Raw genomic sequence first — 23,467 nt, 5'->3', positions numbered from 1 at the left:
CTTCTGTTACTACTGTTATGCTTGTAAGATTGTTCCCCCCACCCTCCACCGTCACCACCCCCTCCCAGTCTGATGTATACTAAGGTGACAAAGGTCACGGGATACCTCCTATAATCGTGTCGGACCTACTTTTGCCCGGCGTAGTACGTCAGCTCCGCATGGTTTGAACTCAACTAGTCGTTCAAAATTGAGATGTTTTTATTTTTCCCACTTCCGCGTTGCAAATGTTTTGAGTGAAAAGCCCAGTCGATGCGCTGTTGTTTTCAATTCTACCAACATTGAGAGTTGTTTAGTTCTCGGGGTTTGTAAAATTCCTGGATTCATGTCTCGTCGCTGTGTAGCCTATGAAAAGGATTACGGAAGACTCCAAAATGAATTCCAAAGTACAGTGCACTTTCAATACCAATATATTACCAGGACTCTCGTGTCCGAGCCTGGTGAACTGTACCGGTTGCTTCAGATGTACCCAAAGTTGACATCAAACGACACAGAGTTCACAACAATCAACAAACGAGTGAGCCTACAATACATTTTCTCGCAACCCTAGCCAAAAAACGAGTGCCTCAAGGCACCTGCGTGACCTCTATTTGTAATTTTGTTAACAAATTACAATTTTATGTAAAATCACAATTAAAAGTTAAACCGAATATGAGATACACATTGCTAAAATTTACAATCTCAGCGCTGAACAAGGTGAACCTATTTTCAACTTAGTTTCGAGTTAATATAACATTTTCTGACCAATTATGTTACAGGTAGCCCGCATCTCTTGGTCGTGCGGTAGCGTTCTCGCTTCCCACGCCCGGGTTCCCGGGTTCGATTCCCGGCGGGTTCAGGGATTTTCTCTGCCTCGTGATGGCTGGGTGTTGTGTGATGTCCTTAGGTTACTTAGGTTTAAGTAGTTCTAAGTCCTAGGGGACTGATGACCATAGGTGTTAAGTCCCATAGTGCTCAGAGCCATTTGAACCATTTTTTGTTACAGGTAACAATTAAATTTCTAAATTTGTTTATAACAAATCAACTACTGCCTGAATTTTAGTGCTAACATATATCGGAGATTCAATTAACGTGCTTTATTTATGTGTTCTATTTAATTTGCTGTAGTAATTTTATAATGATAGGTTTACTGGTACATCCTGACTATGCGCTAAATTTCTTTCGATTAGTTACAGTATTAACTTTACATTTATATTGTGTTTGTCTCATGAGAATAATGTTGAATGCTTTAGGCATATTCAAAATGCACATGCTGGCTTTTACACATATGGTTTGAGCAAATAATCGTTTTCGAACCATATATCTTCTGAAATAGTGGTTACTTTTGTATGTAATTTGGAAACAGGTCACATTACAATTGGACAATTAGGACTGGTGTTTATCATTAATGCTCTCCGAGGGGTTCTGATAGGTAGCAATGAGATACAATAATATTTCAAAATCCACTTCAGAAATACTGAGCCATGCTGCCTCTATAGCTGTGCATAACTGCGAAAGCGTTGCTGGCATAGGATTTTGTGCACGAACTGACCTCTCGATTATGTTAGATGTGATTCATGACGGACCATCAGAGCCGCCGAATCATTCGCTCGAATTGTCCAGAGTGTTCTATAAATCGATGGCCAACAATTGCGGTGTGGTGACATGGCCCACTGTCATCCATAAAAATTCCATCCTGATGTGGGGACATGAGGTCCACGAATGATCTCCATGTAGCTGAACACATTTCCAGTCCATGATCGACCTAGTTGGACCAGAGGACCCAGTCTATATCATGTAAACGCAGCCCAAAACAAAAACATTATGGAGCCACTACCAGCTGTTGACAACTTCGTCCATGGATCTGTATGGTCTGCGCCACACTGGGACCTAACCAACAGCTATTAACAACTCAAATAGAGACTCATCTGACCAGGCCTCGGATTTCCAGTCGTCTAGGGTCCAACCAATATGGCGACGAGCCCAGGAGAGGCGTTGCAGAAGATGTCGTCACTAGTCGATTAGCACTGACAACTCTAAGCAAACACCGTTGCTCTCGATCGTTAAGTGAAGGCTCCGTGGTGAAAGATAATGCCTGAAATTTGCTTTTCTCGGCAGACCCTTCACGCTGTGGATCTCATAACATTGAATTCCCGAGCGCTTCCCGAAATGAAATCCTCCATGCGTCTAGCTCCAACTACCATTCCGTACTCTGTTAATTTCCGGCGTGCGGCCATAATCAGGCCGAAAACGTTTTCACATGAATCACCTGAGTACAAATTAGAGCTCCAGCAACACACTGCCCTTTCGTATCTCCTGTATGCTATACCACTGCCATCTGTATACGTGAATATACTCTACAGGCCATTAAAATTGCTACACCATGAAGAAATGAAGATGATAAACGGGTATTCATTGGACAAATATATTATACTAGAACTGACATGTGATTACAGTTTCACGCAGTTTGGGTGCATAGATCCTGAGAAATCAGTACCCAGAACAACCGTCCTTGGCCGTAATAACGGCCTTGATACGCCTGGTTATTGAGTAGAAACAGAACTTGGATGGCGTGTACAGGTACAGCTGCCCATGCAGCTTACCATGATACCACAGTTCATCAAGAGTAGTGACTGGCGTATTGTGTCGCGCCAGTTGCTCGGACACCATTGACCAGACGTTTTCAGCAGGTCAGAGATCGGGAGAATGTGCTGGCCAGGGCAGCAGTTGAACGTTTTCTGTACCCAGAAAGGCCCGTACAGGACCTGCAACATGTAGTCGTGCATTATCCTCCTGAAATATAGGGTTTCGCAGGGATCGAATGGAGGGTCGTAACACATCTGTTATGTAACGTCCACTGTTGAAACTGCCGTCAGTGCGAATAAGAGGTGACCGAGACGTGTAACCAACGGCACCCCATACTATCAGGACGGGTGATACACAGGTATGGCAATGATAAATACACGATTCCAATGTGCGTTCACCGCGATGTCGCCAAACACGGATGCGACCATCATGATGCTGTAAACAGAACCTGGATTCATCCAAAAATATGACGGGGTTGCCATTCGTGCACCCAGGTTCGTCGTTCAGGCGTTCCTGTCTGTGATGCAGCATCAGTGTTAACTGCACCCATGTCTCCGAGCTAACAGTCCATGCTGCTGCAGATGTCATCAAACTGTTCGTGCAGATCGTTGTTGTCTTGCAAACGTCCCCATGTGTTGACTCAGGGATCGAGACGTGGCTGCACGAGCCGTTACAGCCATACGGATAAGATGCCTGTCATCTCGATTGCTAGTGATACGAGGCCGTTGGGATCGAGCACGGCGTACCGTATTACCCTCCTGAAGTCACCGACTCCACATTCTGCTAACAGTCATTGGATCTCGACCAACGCGAGCAGGAATGTCGCGATACGGTAAACTGCAATCCGACCTTTATCAAAGTCGGAAAGGTGATGGTACGCCTTTCTACCTCCACGAGGTATCACAACAACGTTTCACCAGGCAACGCCGGTCAACTGCTGCTTGTGTACGAGAAATCCGTTGGAAACTTTCCTCATGTCAGCACGTTGTAGGTGTCGTCACCGTCGCCAGCCTTGTGTGAATGCTCTGAAAAGCTAATCATTTGCATATCCAAGCATCTTCTTCCTGTCGGTTAAATTTCGCGTCTGTATCACGTCATCTTCGTGGTGTAGCAATTTTAATGGCCAGTAGTGTATGTGTCGTTTCACTTTCATCACTCACACTCTTATTGGGGTAAGCAACGTGACCATATTTCCCGACGAGTAGTGTGGTCATTTTTCCCGATCGGATTTCAATTCGCTGTTAGCGAATTACAGATGAAATTATTGCAAGGTGGTTAAAATGGCTCTGAGCACTATGGGACTTAACATATGAGATTATCAGTCCCCTACAACTTAGAATTACTTAAACCTAACTAACCTAAGGACATCACACACATCCATGCCCGAGGCAGGATTCGAACCTGAGGCCGTAGCGGTCCCGCGGTTCCAGACTGAAGCGCCTAGAACCGCTCGGCCATACTGGCCGGCAAATTACTGCACCGAATGAAATAACAAGGAACTACACTTGTAGGACAAAATACGTTGTTCAAACAATCGCATTGTAAAAAAGTATAATCCTTTGTACAAGTGACGTGTGACATGAATAATATAACTGACTTACGTGACACCAAACTACTGAGAATCAGGTAAGTTTTTACTAAAAACAGTGGACCATCTTCCACTGTCAGTCACTGACAACAAAGATGGTATCTATCACAACTAGTTTTACCACTTCTAGGGTCACAGCAGAACTGATCAGCGCAAAAAATATATGTCCACTTTTCCCGCCCTGGCTGTTTCACCTCACCTACCTCTAACCGCATTCTGCCAGTAGGAGCGTATAGAGATACCATTCCTTATAGGCTCTCTACCAAATCACAGAATTAGTAAGCCACTCTTTGTCCCTAAAGAGGGTTCCGTTCGGCTTGTATGAATCTGATAGCGACAATTGTTTTGTGTGTTCGTCGTTTCCTTACTGGCTGATTCTCGTGAACAGCGGGGGGCCGTAAAGTTTTGCTTCTCGCACGGAAAAAGCGGCACAGAAATTCTTCAAATGTTGAAAACTGCGTAAAAGTATGATGCAACGGGAAAAACTCAAGTCGTTGAATTGTTTTTCCTTTTCAAAAGAGGTGAAATCCCAACTGATGACGAATTATGCTCTAATCGACCTACCACGACTTGAACCGACAAAAATATTTAAAAAATTCTAGAAATCCTCGAGAAAGATAGAGTTATTTAGAATCACAAAAAAATTTAAAGGAAGATTTGGGGATGAAAATTGTAGCTGCCATATGCGTGTGTCGACTGCTTAACATAAACAATGTTGCGTGGTAACTTAATGTGCTTCAAACGTTTCTCCGAGGTCGTCAGCTAACGAATCACGGTGCTCCGTGTACGATCCTGAAATGAAGCAGCAATGAAGTCTGTAGACACGCCAAAAAAAGACTTTTCAAGTGCAATCAAAAGTGAAAACAATGCCGATTACTTTTTTCTGTGTGGGGGGTGGTGGACATTCCTCGCAGCCTGTACGCCTTGAGGACGACTTTAAGTAAGGAGATCTTTATTGGAAAATACCTTCTATAGTAGTATGTTTCACAAAGGCGCCTTATGGACTTGCCCGGACATGAATCTCGTTAAGCGGTACTATGCAGTCCCCAGAAGAAGTCGAAAAAATACTTTTGAAGATTCCCGGGTGCTATTGAATACAAAACATTTCAAGGTGCATAAGGCAATCGTCGCTAGCTGAGCTCATAGCATAAAAGTTCGCTAATCGTGAGGAGGAGGAAGATGAGTGTTTCACGTCCCGTCGACAAAGAGGTCATTAGAGACGGAGCACGACCTCGAATTAGGAAAGGATGGGAAAGGAAATTGGCTGTGCCCTTCCAAAGGAAACACCCCGGCATTTGCCTGAAGCGGTTTAGGGAAATTACGTAATCCTCCCGAAAGCGAGACCAGTGTGCTAACCACAGCGCCAGCTCACTCGGTTCGGTAATCGTATGGCCGCCGGTTCGAATCTTGCTAGTATCATCCTTTTTTTGTTGAAATTCTATACATATTTTACAAGTGAAAATTAATTAACTAATACAAAATGATAATGTTAATAAAAATTTAAATTACTAATCGCTTGAAAAGGGAGTATTCACAATAAATTCAAATTTGGTACATTAGAGCGAAACATCAAATAGTAAATAAAGAGTTTTATATCTTTAGAATTTAAACTGTACCATTGATGTATCTATTTTTTTTCTGTTTAACAATAATGCATATCACATGTCTGAGTTTATTTTTGGACGACCAATAATTAAAAATAGCAAGATGGTATTTATATTTAAAATGACTGAATATTTGTTAATAAACATTTACATTTCTTAATAAATATGGAATTCAAATAAAGGTACAATAATAATTAAGTGGAGATTCGAACCGGCGTGACTATTACTAAACTTATAGGCTAGCCTGTCAGCAACCAGAAGTTTAGGTAATTACCTGAAAATGTTGATTAATTAACAGCGGACGAAAAACTTTTTAGAGTGTTTTTTAATTTTATTAATTTTGTTATGTTTCATGAATTGCAGCGTACTGCTTTGCGAAGTCGATGACCTGGTTCTGAGAGGCATATTCTACCGTTTTCTCGGGTTTTACTAGACGCCATAGGTTATTGTGAAAACTGGTGAAGAAATACGAAATAGGAGAACTCTTAAATGATTAGCGAAGCACTTGTGCAAGAAAGTCACTTCGTTTAGATGCGGCATATGTTCCGAAAGACGAAAACGGAATCTCGGAAACCGTTTTCCGCTGTCGCGTTTACATGTGAAGGCCTGAAGCGGATTTGCTAGCCCAGTTAAATGTGGTGCCTGGAAAACCATAGTTTCTGGTTTAGTCAGCACAGTCGCTATTTATCTTCAATTAGACGAGGTGTAAACAGCTTCAGTCTAATATTTCCCCCTATCCTTCACTGTACAAAAAGCCACTCCGTCCGTATTAGCCGAAAATTTGTAAAAACAAGACGAAACCTAAGAGCCCAAGCACGTTTCAAAACCTGTTGCGTTTACATGGGAACGAAAATCGATCGCAGAACAGGAGAACGAGTAACCAGAAGCGGATTTCCAGAATCGATTTTGAAGTCCTTACATGGCCACCCAGAAGCGTCATTGGGAAATTGGTTTACCTAATCCAGTTTTTGGTGGGCAGGGGGGGGGGGGGGGGGGGGCTGTAAACGGGTTGACTGTTAGACTGCCGGCGACGCAGTACAAAAACTTGCCCGGAATTGAATAAATGGGCGACATGCTATTTTGTAACAGTTCACGATCCTTTCGTGTCCTTTATTGTCTGCTGGAGGCATTCCTTGGAAAACCAATGTCAGCCGTACATACGAGTTTATTGGACAGCATGCAAGGCACCCAGGGTTTGTGTGTGTGTGTGGGGGGGGGGGGGGGGGGCACTTTGGCGCTATCAGCGATCGATGACGGCAGATGAGCGGCGCAGACACTTCAGCGGTGACAACAGTAGCCATACCCGCCTACGCTCGCTGGAAGCCTCAGGGCTCACAACTCGGCCACAATCTATGGCACGCCACGTTCTCAACAATAACACTATCACTTTTATCACGTTTTTGACGGAAATTTTTATTATTTTTTTACTTTTTTATTTTATTTTTTACTTCTTAACGCTTTTCTTTCACACATCTGCATACCCTATAAATCGGCGGTTTATGCACATACAGGGTGTCCGAAAAGTTTTTCCCTGATTACATAAATTGATAAGTCAGGCTAGAAGTAAGATACAAATATGAAACTTGTGTCGAATTGTTTACAACTATCAAAGTGTTTTTCTGTTTTAGGTTCGCAGTACGTAAGTAGTAGATGAGGTGCAGTGCCCAAGAAGCCACGTTAACCAGTCAGGAGAAGACACAGTGTGTCCTGTGGTACCATGAGACACGATCACCAACCACAGTTCAGAGACACTTCCACACAACATTTGGAACGAATCCACCTGATGCCAAGAGCATTGAAGCCTGCTGTGAGAGGTTCAAGAACACAGGATCGGTTGCTGACCTTCCGAGGTCGGTCGACCAAGATCCTCCGCAGAGAGGGTGGAAGCTGTAAGGCAGTCACGTGAATTACAGATGCCAAAAAGCTCTCTCCATGGCACTTTACACAAACGTTTATTGTTTCGTGCATACAACGTGCAAATCGTTCAGGCCTTGTTGCCCAATGACAGTACACGTCGATATGACTTTGCTACCACGTATTGAGGACCATGATGGTTATCTCAGACGAATTGCCTTTTCCCACGAAGCGACCTTTTTCGTCAGTGGAGTAGTGAATCGCCGTAATATGCGCATTTGGGGTTCACAACCCCCTGGCGAGGTCATGGAGTGCACCAGAGGCAGTCCAAAGGTGAATGTTTGGTGCGCGCTATTACACGATCGAATTATCGGGCTGTTCTCCTTCGCTGAGGCTACCATCACATCTGCAGTATCTCTGGACATGTAGCAAATGTATGCTGTTCCTCAGCTGCTTCTGTATCACCCCGATGTCCTGTTTCAGCAAGACGGTGCACCGTCTCATTGTGGTTTGGACGTCCGTGCCTGTTTCGATATGACCTTTCCTGGGCGATGGATTGGTCGTGATGGGGCAACGGTTTTGCCTCCACGCTCTCCTGACGTAACCCCATTAGATTTCTTTTTGTGGGATTATGTCAAGGACGAGGTCTACCAAACACGTGAACCAGATCTTGAAACCCTGCGGCAGCGGATAACCACAGTCGTTGAATCGATCCCTCCAGTGATGTTGCCTAATGTGTGGACGGAAACTGAATATAGCCTAGATGTGCTACGTGCTACCAAGGGTGGTCATGTGGAAGTTTACTGATGTGTGAAAAAAACTTTGATAGTCCGTAAACAATTAGACACCAGTTTTATATTTGTATCGTACTTCTAGCCCGAGTTATCAATTTATGTAATCAGGGAAAGTCTTTTCGGACACCCTGCATAATATGCAACCAGTCACAGTCTGAATCTGATACGATTTACTATAGGGGAGTTTTCTGCAGCCGGAGCATGATGTACCTGGGGACACAGGGTGTTTCCTCGTTGGTGTTTCGGTATAGTGACCGGTTTCAGATCCGCACGAAGAAACAGGCACTAAAAGAGTGCCATAAGCACTTTCCGCTATTTTCTACTGTTTTTGTTCTTGCGAGACATGAGGCTCTGTTTAGCGCAGCGTTTGTAAGTATAACGGACTCTGCATATTAATGTTCTGTATAATTTACCACGGCTATTTGGAAGATACTTCAGTTACAGAGTTTTACGGTGAGTAAAGTTGTATATATTCTTATAACCAGTTATATTGAAGGGTACGTTTATAATATTGCAGGTATTTTCTTGTTTTTCGGTATCTTATGACGCGCATGCAATATTTGTATCGTTTAGTTATCAGATACGTTGCACTGCCACGTCATCTTCTCTGCGAGGATGCGCAGGTGTTAATTCTTGATCGTGACGAGATGTGTAGCGGGGTGTGGTGGTAGTGAGCTTGTACAGGAAGGACGCAGAACATGGAGCTCCTGGGAATTATTTTATTGATCCGATGGAAACATTATTATTACAAAAGGAATATTATAAATATGCACAGAGTGAGATGCATTTACTGAGACAGTTATTATTTTGAGAAAAACTGGGATTGCAGCAGTATTTTGTTAGGCATTCTTTCTTCAACACACACAGGTAAATCAAGAATTTCATGTTATTTTTGAAAAAGTTTGGCGCAGTCAGTTATTGGATTTGAAAAGATGAAAAGAATTTAATCATTAGTATAAAGACATTTGAGCTAGAATTAATTTTCGTGTTGAGCTGCATTTCATATTCCTCCAGTGTTGATCTTGCTTAGTTGTAATTTGTAATGAAATATGTTTCTACTGCTTACTAAGCCCCTAATCGTGAAATTTTGTAAATGTAATAACGACAAGAAATTTTTTGTACCTTTTCTTGAGAAGAACAGTTTTCTTCTGTAGAGTAACTTAGATTCTCTTACGTCATTACCCAGTTCCCATTACCTGATGAACATTCGTTTTTTTAGGAGATATAAATGTGATGACAACAAAGTTTGCATTGCACTGTTGACTTAAATTATTCTCATTAAAGTTCAGAGGTCTTTTTTTTTTTACAGGCATAGCATATTACAACCTTCTCGCAATGAGATTCGCTTTTCATTCTCACAAGCAAATTTCGTTCTTAACTGTGAACATGTGGTTACCTTATGTACATATTTCCTTTCTATGAGTGGAACGTTTTGGTATGCAGTAGCTTACATTCATGAAAATAGTATACATTCAGATAGAGACAGCTCAGAAGTAAAGCAAACAGGTGCACAATAACATAATCTTCTTTATCTCCGTTATTTATTAAGATAAATTTCAGTATAAGGTGTGGGCGGTTAAGTCATACTTTGTCGGCCGCTCATCATCTTGTACATTTCCGCAATGATCCTTTGAAGATAAACGTGAAAAGAAGACACTGTTTTCTGTGGCTGAATGTCTGAACCTCTCACATCCACCACGCACTGTTCTTTGACAGTTTTGAAATCAAATTTTTGCTCTTCATTTTAAAAAAAATGAGTTGGTATACTTAGACTGACAGTTTTAACCTAGACAATCATGTCATTAATACAGCAAATTCGCAAAATTGTGGGAACTGAGAAACTACTACTACTACTACTAATAATAATAATAATAATAATAATAATAATAATAATAATAATACGAAGAAAGTAAATTGGAAAAAGAAAACACCACATGGCAAGCACCCGTATCATCTAACACAGCCGCACATCGATTAAGACGCATACAACATATGGCTAAGAAAAGGTAATATATACAGTGAGACGGAAGGATTCATGATTGCAATACAGGATCAAACAATAAACACAAGATATTACAGCAAACATATTATTAAAGATCCCAATACCACAACAGATAAATGCAGACTTTGAAAACAACAAATAGAAACAGTAGATCACATCACAAGCGGCTGTACAATACTATCAAATGCAGAATACACCAGAAGACATGACAATGTAGCAAAAATAACACAACAACTTTCCATACGACATAAACTAATAAAACAACGCGTTCCCACATACACAAGTACGCACCATAAAACGTACTGGAGAATGATGAATACAAATTATACTGGAACAGAACCATTATAACAGATAAAACAACACCACATAACAAACCTGACATCATACTCACTAATAAAAAGAGGAAATTAACACAACTGGTCGAAATATCCATACCCAATAAAACAAATATACAGAAGAAAACACGAGAAAAAAATTGAAAAATGCATCCAACTTGCTGAGGAAGTAAAGGAAATGTGGCACCTAGAGAAAGTTTACATACCAATTATACTATCAACTACAGGAGTCATACCACACAATATCCACCAGTACATTAACGCAATCCAAACGTATATTTACAACTGTAGAAATCTGTAATTATTGATACATGTTCAGTTACCCGAAAGTTCCCAAATTCAATGTAACATATACCGTACAGTTAAAAGGAAGTCATGCTTGATCAAGGTCCGAGTTACTTTCTATTTTTAACCAGACATAACGTCTGAGAAAGGAAAGAAATAATAATAATAATACCTATTACTTTAGCTCTAATGATAGCACACAAACATGAGGCCCTGAGGACGAAGAACTACAAAAAATTTATCATAAAAACCACTCAAGACGATAGACGTCGATTTTGTGCAGTTCACTCTTAGACCATGCACCACATGAGACCTCCCTCCCAGTCTAGAATATCTGACGAAACTCAGTGAGGCCTGCTCATACCTTCACTGGCAAATACACCGAGCTCTACGAATATCGGATCCTTCCACACAGCTAAAGCGGTGGCGATAGCTGCAAGATCATGAAACACATATCGTCTGAGCGGTCGGAGGTGACAAGCGTGACACTGACGTACGTCAGTCTGATAATAGACCATTCCTGTTATTCGCTGTATCAGTCCTGTGCGATAGGAATTTTAATGATAAGGCTATTCAGAAGGAATCAATAGATGTTATAAAATGGATGTATATATGAACGTACGTATGTTCCACATTCCCTCCTAAGCCATTGGACCGATTTCAAAAATGGCTCTGAGCACTATGGGACTTAACATATGAGGTCATCAGTCCCCTAGAACTTAGAACTACTTAAAATTAACTAACCTAAGGACGTTACACACAACCATGCCCGAGGCAGGATTCGAACCTGCGACCGCTCGGCCACTCCAGCCGGCCTGGACCGATTTCAACCGAACTTGGTACACGTATCATATATAGTCTGGGGGGAATAGCTGTGGGGTGTGAGAAGCACCCACCTATCAAAGGTCTGCCGAAGGAAAAGAAGTGTAACCCACGGCGCGTGAATTGCCTGACATTATTCACCAGTATTTGACAACGAATCCCCTCAACGATAATAGAATTCTGGTCTGGCACAAATTTTGAGCTTTCGCCATGAAGCGAATGTCCACTCCCACTCAGTGTTTGCAATTCTTTTTTTCTTAATTACATTATAATAATGATGCAAGAATATTCATGAGTCAGAGTGCAAAGCTGGATGATGTGAAGTAGAACGTTCTATGAGAGAGAAATTTACGTAGATGACCTCAGGAGGTGACGGGAATAGGAGAGAATCTTCTTTACGGAAAACGAAGGTACTTGTAATTGAGTTACGGATTCGTAGAAACATATGCTTTATTTTGGTTTTAGGACATAAGTTATTAGCTGTTCTAACGTTTGCACTGTTTAGAGACGTGCTATTTCTGTACGATGAAGTACTTATTCTCTTTTAAATAATAATACACTGCGCAGTATACGTTTTATCGTGTATAGCCGCATCGTTTCAGGAATTTATTCCCATTTTGAGGCTCTACTATGGACGAGGATTGGAACTTTAATAGTGGTAACTATTTATTTACAGCTCGTACAAAATAGATGCGTGTTTCAAAGTTTTACTGGCCTTCAAAGTAATCACAAGCATTACCCGTTGCCAGCGACGTGGAAGTCGTAGGATACTCTTAGCACTGCCAGTTGTATTCACTGTTCGAGCGGCGCTGTCTATTGCCCGACGAATTTGTAGCAGCTCTGAAGCGAATGCCGTGAAGTGTTTCCTTCAGTTTAGCATTCGAGTTGAAATCACGAGGGCTTAAGTCAGGGGAGTGCAGTAGGTGGTACAGCATTTAGGAGCCCCATCAGTCAAACAAATCAGTGACAGCTTGCACTGTACGTGCTTGAGTATTGTCCTGCAAAATGATGGTCAGGTCCTGCAGAAAGTGTTATCACTTCTGTCTGTATGCTATTCATTTTTGGAACACAACCTACCACCAGCCTAGGGATAGAAGTGATGACACTTTCTGCCGGATCTGACCATCATTTTGCAGAACAATGCTCAAGCACGTACAGTGTTGTTTGACTGACGGGGCTGCTAAGTATTATACCACCTACTGCACTCCCCTGACTGAAGCCCTCGTAAGGTCAACTCGATTTGTAAACTGAACGAAACACTTCACGGCATTCGCTTCAGAGCTGCTACTTATACGCCGGGCAATAGACTGCGCCGCTCGAACTGTCAACGCAACTGGCACTGCTAAGAATATCCTACGACTTCCACATCGCTGGCAACGGGTTATACACAATGCTGGTGACTACTTTGAAGGTCAGTAAAACTTTGAAACACGTGTCTATATTGTAAGAGCTGTAAATAAATAGTTACCACTATTAAATTTCAAATTCCTCGTACATTAGTATTGAATGTGATGTCTGCGTGTGTGCGTTGTTCCGCTTCTACTGCTCCGCTACACAACTAGCTCTTTACTCACACTAAGGTTTTTTACATTGTACTACACACGCGACTTGTAGTGAAATTGCGTGCTTATGGAATATCGCCTCAGTTATGTGACTCGATTAGTGATTTCCTGTCAGAGAGATCACAGTTCGTTGTAATTTACGGAAAGCTATCGAGTAAAACAGAAGTGATATATGGCTTTCCCCAGGGTATTGTCATAGGCCCTCTGCTGTTCTCTATCCATGTACACGAATTAGGTGACAACCTCAACAGCCGTCTTAGGTCGTTTGCAGATGACTGTCGATTAGCGTCCAGTACAGTCATCAGAAGATCAAAACAAATTGCAAAACGATTTAGAAAAGATATCCGTATGGTGTGAAAATTGGCAATTGAGCCTAAATAATGAAAAGTGTGAGGTCCTTCAAATGAGTGCTAAAAGTAATCTGTTAAACTTCGGTTACACGATAAATCAGTCTAATCTAAAAGCGGTAAATTCAACTAAATACCTAGGAATTACAATTACGAACAACTTAACTTGGAAAGAACACACTGAAAATGTGGTGGGGAAGGCGAACCAAAGACTGCGATTTATTGACAGGTCACTTGGAAGATGCAATACATCTACTAAAGAGACTGCCTACACTAAGCTTGTCCGTCCCCTTTTGGAATACTGGCGTGCGGTGTGGGATTATTACCAAACAGCATTAACAAAGCACATCGAGGAAGTTCAAAGAAGAGCAGCACGTTTTGTACCAAATAGAAATAGGGGAGAGAGTGTCACGGGAATGATACAGGATTTGGGGTGGATATCATTAAAACAAACGCGTTCCTCCTTGTGACGGGATCTTCTCATAAAATTTCAATTATCAAATCTCTGCTGCGATTTCGAAAATACTTTGTTCACGCCGACCTACGTAGGGAGAAACGATCGTCATAATAAAATATGGGAAATGAGAGCTCGCACAGAAGGATACAGTTGTTTGAGAGTGGTATAATAGAGATTTATCGTGAAGGTGTCTCGATTAACCCTCTGCCAAGCACTGAACTATGATTTGCAGAGTATGCATGTAGATATAGGTGTAGATGTAAATTTTTTTAATCGGGAAATACGGGAAAATCCCAGGAAGGGCGATGTTTAAAAAATTAATTAATCCGAAATTATAAATAAAAGTACATACAGATATTTATGTGCATGTATACCGGTTGTTCAAAAAGTCAGTATAAATTTGAAAACTGTATAAATCACGGCATAATGTAGATAGGAACAAATTGACACACATGCTTGGAATAACATGAGGTTTTATTAGAACCAAAAAATACAAAAGTTCAAAAAATGTCCGACAGATGGCGTTTCATCTGATCAGAATGGCAATAATCAGCATAACAAAGCAAGACAAAGCAAAGATGACGTTCTTTACAGGCAATACTCAATATGTCCACCATCATTCCTCAACAATAGCTGTAGTCGAGGAATAATGTTGTCAACAGCACTGTAAAGCATGTCCGGAGTTATGGTGAGGCATTGGCGTCGGATGTTGTCTTTCAGCATCGCTAGAGAAGTCGGTCGATCACGATACACTTGCGACTTGAGGTAACCCCAAAGCCAATAGTCGCATGGACTGAGGTCTGGGGCCCTAAGAGGCCAAGCATGACGTAAGTGGCGGCTGAGCACACGATCATCACCAAACGACGCGCGCAAGAGATCTTTCACGAGTCTAGCAATACTTCGTTTTTTGTTCTAATAGAACCCCATGTCATTCCAACATGTGTGTCAAGTTTTACCTCTCTATCTACATTATCCCATGGTTTATTAAGTTTTCAAATATATACTGACTTTGTGATCACCCGGTATATTACCTACCGCAATATAATTGTTTAGTTAACGATGTATTGCATGGCACGACACTTTTCCACCTCAAATACTTTATGGTGAAACTGCGCTTGTAAGTTTAAAGTCTTCACAAAAACTACCGGTGGCAAGATACTGTAGCATAATAGATAAATGCCGACTCGGTGGAATTACGTCTGTCATTGTAGTATTTTGTTTTTTGATCATGCATATATAGGCACAAGCAGCAGTTAATACGGGAGAGAGGGGACGCAAGGCTTTAACAGTGCATTTTCGACGTAAATGTGTTGGTCAGTTTTGAGACTTAGGTGTTAACATTTTATCCCGAAGAACTGATCCACTCAATATCTGGTACAAGTGCTTTAGATCTACACTTCAAAAATGGTTCAAATGGCTCTGAGCACTGTGGGACTTAACATGTGTGGTCATCAGTCCACTAGAACTTAGAACTACTTAAATCTAACTAACCTAAGGACATCACACACATCCTTGCCCGAGGCAGGATTCGAACCTGCGACCGTAGTGGTCACGCGGTTCCAGACTGAGCGCCTAGAACCGCACGGCCACACTGGCCGGCTAGATCTATACTTAAAACAACAAACAAATACATAGCAAACGGTAAAGGCATAGTATTGTCTCAATGCGGTCAGCCACATAGTGCTATATTTGGCTAGACGAGAAGTTTATATTGAAACCATGAAAAACTTTTAAAATACTGAATTTAATCCGAACCACTGTTCAATAGAACAATATTACTCGGCAGTATTATTGGTCGGATAGAGGCCGATTTTGTCATGCCTGTATCGTCATCGTACTGGTATGTGGAGATGCGCGTTATTGTTACAACACAGTTTTATGTAAAGTTATAAATTCGTGAAATATGGAAACGTGTTTATCTAGGATATTGATTCGGGTGTCGTTGTGAAGAACTTGAGACAGTCGGCCGCGGTGGTCTAGCGGTTTTAGGCGCTCAGTCCGGAACCGCGCGACCGCTACGGTCGCAGGTTCTAATCCTGCCTCGGGCATGGATGTGTGTGATGTTCTTAGGTTAGTTAGGTTTAAGTAGTTCTAAGTTCTAGGGGACTTACGACCACAGATGTTGAGTCCCATAGTTCTCAGAGCCATTTGAACCATTTTAGAACTTGAGACAGTAAAAATGTTCACCAGAATATACACCGCCGGAAGAAATATCAAAATACGGAGAAGCAGTTGTGTAACGTGAACGAAAGATGGTAGGCTAGAAGCTGAACGTTTCCTCTGCTACAATGCAGCAGTCTCCGAACGGCTACGTGGCACAACCGTGAGGAAGGGCCATCATGTTAGGCGTATGGCACTGGCGCATCGTACTGCATTTGCAGCAGCAATCTGAGCAGCAGCTACCACCTTAGTGACAAGTAACTGTTACAAATCGGTTTCTACAAGGACAGCACTGTAGTGTGCGGTGCAGTGACCCCAGTTCGCCGCCATTTGTGATTTAACTGGTGTTGAACGAGAGCTCATTGGAGGGCAGAGTGGATGTCTGGTATGTTTTCTGACGAAAGTTGATTCTGTCTCGGTGCCAGTCATCGCGGAGTGTCTGTTAGAAGCAGGCAGTTAAGGTACGGTGTCACCGCCGGATACCACACTTGTTAGGTGGTAGCCTTTAAATCGTCCGCGGTCCGTTAGTATACGTCGGACCCGCGTGTCGCCACTATCAGTGATAGCATACCGAGCGCCGCCACACGGCAGGTCTAGTCTAGAGAGATTCCCTAGCAGTCGCCCCAGTTGTACAGTCGACTTTGGTAGCGGTGGTTCACTAATTACGTCCGCTTTCTGAATTCTAATTCCTTGTCCTCTTCCAGACCTCACGTCAGTATAGTCCTTCCCTCCTCACGTCAGCCTGCGTGAGCTAAAACGAGTGCATTTCGTCCTCCACTAGCAACACTGTGTTGGCTCTTCTGCCAACACAACATAAGGGCCGGCAGCCAACCTTTTTGTATGCTACAGACATTAGACCTACACATACGGGTAATGGTCCGGGGTACGAATTTGCATGACATTAGGAGCATTGTCGTGGTTATCGCGTGCATCCTAAATGCAAATTTTTACGTCAGTCTGCTGTGCTGCCATTCATGAACGGCGTTTCAGCGGTTGTTTTCCAACAGGATAACGCTTGCCCACATACCGCTTTTGTAACCCAACAAGGACTACAGAGTGTTGACATGTTGCCTTGGCCTGCTCGATCGCCAGGTCAGTATCTAATCGAGCTCGTCAGACGAAGACTCCAGCGTCATCCACAACCAGCATTAACCGTCCCTGTACTGACCGACCAAGTGCAACAGGCACGGAACTCCATCCCACAAACTGACATCCGGCTCCTGTACAACACAAGCCGTGCTCGAATTGAACACTCTGGCGGTTCAAAAAAATGGTTCAAATGGCTCTGAGCACTATGGGACTCAACTTCTGAGGTCATTAGTCCCCTAGAACTTAGAACTACTTAAACCTAACTAACCTAAGGACATCACACACATCCATGCCCGAGGCAGGATTAGAACCTGCGACCGTAGCGGTCGCGCGGGTCCGGACTGAGCGCCTAGAACCGCTAGACCACTGCGGCCGACTGTCTCAAGTTCTTCACAACGACACCTGAATCAATATCCTAGATAAACACGTTTCCTGCCCGAGGCAGGATTCGAACCTGCGACCGTAGCGGTCGCGCGGTTCCCGACTGTAGCGCCTAGAACCGCTCGGCCACCAAGGCCGGCATTCTGGCGGTGCACTGATTATTAATGTACCAGCATTTCACATTTGCAATAGCTAATCTCGTTCTTTCATTCACCTGTGATCTTGCAACGTTAATCACCTACAGATGTTATCTAGGCAAATGTGTTCCCAAAATTTCATTACTCTGCATTAATTTTTTTTCTTGTGCTACTAATTTTTTCCGTCGGTATAATACTAGTATCAAATTAAAAATTAGAAAATAATGAACGACGTCGTCTCATGTGGCTAGTAAATATGGTCTGAATAGTAAAAAGAAAAACAAAAAAAAACCCAAGTCAGACGAATTTCCTCGTCAAACGGGAAACAAAAAGTGTAATAACTCCAGTGCCGAGCGAATGCGAGAGCTACGGCAGTGACGAAAAGGAAATGAAGGAATGCCACAGAGCGATAACGTAGCTGGAACAATGGGCGTACAGCGGTCAGTGACAGTCCACACTTGTGATTTACCCATTCTGTAACCATGATACTCTATGTAACTGTTGTGTTACAGAGATTGATGATTAACTCACATATTAATATGAAAAAATGGCTCAAATGGCTCTGAGCACTGAGGGACTTAACCATCTGAAGCCATCAGTCCCCCAGAACTTAGATCTACTTAAACCTAACTTACCTAAGGACATCACTCACGTCTATGCCCGAGGCAGGATTCTAACTTGCGACCGTAGAGGTCTCGCGGTTCTAGACCGAAGCGCCTAGAACCGCGTGGCCACACCGGCCGGCTATTAACATGAAACACATGTTGTAATTTTATTTCGTCGTTCTTGCGAAAAATGTACGACGCGCACCCGAAATGCGTACACAGAATTTTTGTTTGAAGCGATTTATTGGGCAGAATCTTTGAGTGGATAGCTGATATGAAAGATGTCAACTCACCTCTCTCGCACTCCCTAGTAACTCCCAATCCACATCATGGCACTTCAGTTGGAAAGACTTCCAAGGGTTTTTAAAATAATGGTAAATTGAATTCAGTGAGTTTGAAATGAGTTAGATTTCGCAGGAGGCTTATTTCATAATTTAGTTCATCCGAATCAGCAATAATTTTCGTAATTTCAAGCCCCCCCCCCCTATGAACCTACGTCATATACGATCGCTAACAGTTGTGAAAAAGATCATTTTGAAAACTGAAGGCTTCGGAGCTTTATATTGTAAGACGCACTAAACGTTTTGGTTTCGCTCATGATTAAATGCAATATTTTAGGACAATCAAATTACGAATATATTACAAGAAGCTTCGTTATATGATGTATAGATGAGAACCAATTAGCCCGTAAAAGCCGATATGTAAAACTTTCATTTTAAGGCAGATCATTGGATGTCAGTTTAATGTAGGTAAAATCTGTTTGGCTAGTACATTCCTTTTGTTGTCTTGCATTTACATAAGAAATATGTTTGTTTACAGTTACAGTATTATTATTATTATTATTATTATTTTCCAGAACTGAAGATGCTAGAAAAGCAAATGGATATGTCAATAAGGTCATGCTTCCTCAACAAAGCATGAAAATGTAAACAAAATTTTTTAAAAAATCGGTCATCTGTTTTGCGAAATGATTTTTCTGAAAGGGGCATGAAAGGGAACCAGTGGTTGAGAAGGGAGTGAGACATGGTTGTAGTTTATCTCCAATGTTATTCAATCTATGTATTGAACAGGTAATAAAGCAAACCAAAGAAAAATTTGTAGTAATAATTGAAGTTAAGGAAGAAAAATAAAAACTTTTAGGTTCACCGATGACACTGTAATTCTGTAAGAAACAGTAAAGGGCTTGGAAGAGTAACTGAACGGAATGGACACTGCTTTGAAAGGAGGATATAAGACTAACATCAACAAAAGCAAAACGAGGATAATGGAATGTACTCGAATTAAACCAGGTGATGCTAAGGGAACCAGATTAGGAAACGAGATACATAGAGTAGTAGATGATTTTTGCTGTTCGTGTAGCAAAATAACTGATGACGGTCGAGGTAGACAGGATATAAAACGTAGATTGGCGTTTCTGAAGAAGAGAAATCTGTTAACATCGAATATACATTTGTTAGGAAGTATTTTCTGAAGGTATTTGCCTGGAGTGTAGCCATGTATGGAAGTGATTTTTAGGCGATAAACAGGTTAGACAGAAAGAGAATATAAGCTTTCTAATTGTGGTACTATAAAAGAATGTTGAAGATTAGGTCGGCCGGTCACATTACTAATGACGAGATACAGAATAGAATTGGAGAGACAAGGAATTTGTGGCACAACCTGACCAAAATAAGGGACTGGTCGATATGATCTATCCTGAGATATCAAGGGATCACCAGTTTTTAGTACTGGAGGGAAGCGTGGGCGGTAAAAATCGTAGAGGGGGAGCAAAAGATGAAGACACTACGCAAGTTCAAAATGGTTCAAATGGCTCTGAGCACTATGGGACTTAACATCTGTGGTCGTCAGTCCCCTAGAACTTAAAACTACTTAAACCTAACCAACCTAAGGACATCACACACATCCATGCCCGAGACAGGATTTGAATCTGCAACCGTAGCGGTCGCTCGGTTCCAGACTGAAGCACCTAGAACAGCACGGCCAAACCGGCTGGCACACTAAGCAAGTTCAGAAGGCTGTAGGTCGCAGTAGTTATTCGGAGACAAAGCTTTCACAAGATAGAGCAGCATGGAGAGCCGCATCAAATCCGTCTTCAGACTGTAGAACACAACAGTAACAACAAGTGAAATGGATACGATAAACATTTGGCGCGGCTTTGACTGCCGCTCTAAATCATGTACAGCGAATGAGGTGCGTCAAATGTCTAAATTTTTTTTAGACAAGCATTTTACACAATACTTGATCGATAACTTTTATGTAGACAGTAGATTTTATGGGAGCTTTGATTGTGCTGCAGATAGCACCACGCGAGAACATAACGTCTTCACCCTTCAGCTGTAAGACAGCCTCGTCACGCGACAGGACGTCATCGCAGCACCGCAGGTTCCGCGAAGAATGTCGCGAACAAAGGACAGTCCGTTGCGCCTTTTCTTACGTACACCGCTCACCGTTCACTTCCTCTCTTCTTCCGCGAACTGCTTGAAGAGAATAAGGGGAGGACGCGGGATAATCCCATTTAGCGCCCGGCGCTCACAGACGCTCGGCATTCTTCGCTGCCGCCCCCCCCCCCCCCCCCCCCCAACACCGCACATCATGCCAAGACCTAGCGACGCAGAGACTAGAAGGGCAGCCAATCAATAAGCAGTGTGGCTACATGCGGAATGTTAGCGACAAAGCCAAGAACCGCGTCCAACGACTGTCATCACCGAAACGCTATTTTACTTTATCGTTCTATTTTACTTTCACGGTCGCTTTCGACCACTGTCGAAGCTAGCAAATTGTATCTTTTTTTTTTTAACGTAACAATTGGGCAACATCAAATCATGGTATTGGAAATCGTCAACTGGCAAGCTACTAATTAATCTTGAATGAGTATCTAATACAGAAACTTGACAGAAATAGTTATTGAACTTTATGCCAGGGCGTAACTCGAACCCAGGACGGTCCAATTTTAATTTTTCATTGAGCTTCCTCAGGAAAAAAGTACAATTCATTCAGAAATTTTAAAACGTTTTAAACTGAACAAATACACTGCCATCAAATATTAAATAAAAATTGCATAACGTCACGAGTTACATTTCAATAAGTATTACAAAAAAATTAATAAATTATTCCATTTTTTTTTGTTTCAAGCCCTCATCTGGTTTTTACTACATTTTGTTTCCTGCTAATATACAGAAATACTATTTACGAGGAAATATACAAACGTAATATTTCACTATCTTGATTGAATTTCGTAAACCACGCAAAAGTGAGCAAGGACAACAGCTTTCAGATCAAGGAACAAAATACACGAAAAAGACTCTGCTTTTAGTGGTTAATCCAAATCATATAGAAGAAAATTAGAAATGGTGGTACGTCCACCACATGAAACGTTCAGAACCTTTAATGTTAGGCGGCGTCAATGAATATGTAAAAAAAGCAAAGATGAAATGAAAAACTATAATGACGGCAAATACATCCGCAGTTATGAGAACGATTTAGCTTTGTAAAAGAGTTATGCAGAGAGTATAGAAAACAAGTGAAATCGAACAGCACAGCTGGGCAAATTTGCCAACACGATTAATTTAAATTGAAAATACTAGAATCTTCGGATTCGCTTAAAACATCGATTACAATAATCAGCTTGGTCAACAGAAAAAATACACACGGAATTGTGAGCGCTAGTGACGTATCGAATATGGAATGACATCGAAAGTCGTTTTATTAAAGCGAATAGCCAATTGCGTTAGCCACGCCAACGATCTTAATCGCTTTGTACCGGTTCTTCTGTTTCCAGTGGGACCAACGAAATAAACAGATTACGTAAAGACCCGCTTGGCTAAAGCTCTTTCGCAATCACCGCTACTAATAATGCACTCTAGGCCGACGCACGTCTTAAACGCCTGTACCCTGAAGAAGTAGCGGAACAATGGATTCTCCTTACTGTGATTGAGCTACCAGTTTGATCAAAATTTTCAGAAGATTCTTTTCCAATGTTGAAAAAAATAAATTCTTCGTGTGTATTTGCAGTCTGTGTGAAACACACGACGGCAACCCGCATAAATTTCATCATGGTCACATTTTTTGCAAATTTTTTACAGTCACATTTTAACTGCGCTCTAACAACACTGCGTGTATTCAGATGTGTGTCTCAAAAGTCTAGCTTCATGTCGAGAAAACAGGAAGAGAAAATATGCCTTCATTCCATTTACAGCTCTCCATCTTCCATTTGGAATAGGTTTCGTTGTAGAAAAGAACTTTCGAATGACGGACTTTAATTAAGAATTTTATTTCTTACCTGTTTGGTCATCTGTGTTTTGATGACAACTCCATCGCGAACAGGAATCATCAAAGGCGAAATAGGCGATCACGTGCTGCTTTTGTTCCGTCCGGGAGGGAAATTCCGAGCGTGCTTTTGCGCGAGCGATTGTAGGTGCAGGAGCGGGGGAGAGACTCGTTACGACGGAAAAAAAAGAGAGACCCCTCACCCCCGCACGAGCTGTCGCACTTGAGCTGTCGCAGCCTACCGACTGACTGCCAGCGCGAGTCCAAAGCGGCGCGGCGTCAAATTGGGCCGGCGCCGCCAACGCCATCTCTGCGCCGCCCCGCCAACTAGCACAATTACGTCGCGAGCTTTCGATTGTTCAAGAATTAACCGATAGCAAAAGAAAAAAGAAAACGACAGCTCTAGGTCGTTCGAGATCTCCGACAGCAAACAAACCGCTCATCTTATTTTTACTCACCCTTAATTTTTTCTACCTTGGGTACAAAAGAATTTATTCATATTACTAGTGTGTTGTGATCTGTCAGACGTAAGGTCACATTTAGAGCCTCGCTGACAAAATTCTCAATATTTATGAAGATGTTGTCTAATGAGGAAGATGACAACTCTGCTATTCGTG

General features: G+C 42.1%; 1 protein-coding gene across 7 annotated transcripts in view; it reads right to left on the bottom strand.

The window, feature by feature from the left end:
- Positions 1 to 23,093, bottom strand: part of LOC126293306 (glutamate-gated chloride channel) — a 1,510,688-nt gene extending 1,487,595 nt beyond the window's left edge. For 5 of the 7 annotated variants that reach the window (XM_049986444.1, XM_049986443.1, XM_049986446.1 and 2 more), the window contains exon 1: positions 22,864 to 23,093. The gene's annotated coding sequence lies outside the window, so the exon portion shown is untranslated. The remainder of the gene's footprint in view (positions 1 to 22,863) is intronic. The other 2 variants (XM_049986447.1, XM_049986442.1) reach the window with 2 other exon arrangements.
- Between the last annotated feature and the right edge of the window lie 374 nt (positions 23,094 to 23,467).

Source organism: Schistocerca gregaria, chromosome 10 (genome assembly GCF_023897955.1).
Source record: "Schistocerca gregaria isolate iqSchGreg1 chromosome 10, iqSchGreg1.2, whole genome shotgun sequence".
Taxonomy (NCBI): Eukaryota; Metazoa; Arthropoda; class Insecta; order Orthoptera; family Acrididae; genus Schistocerca; species Schistocerca gregaria.
This window is presented reverse-complemented; position numbering and strand designations above follow the sequence as displayed.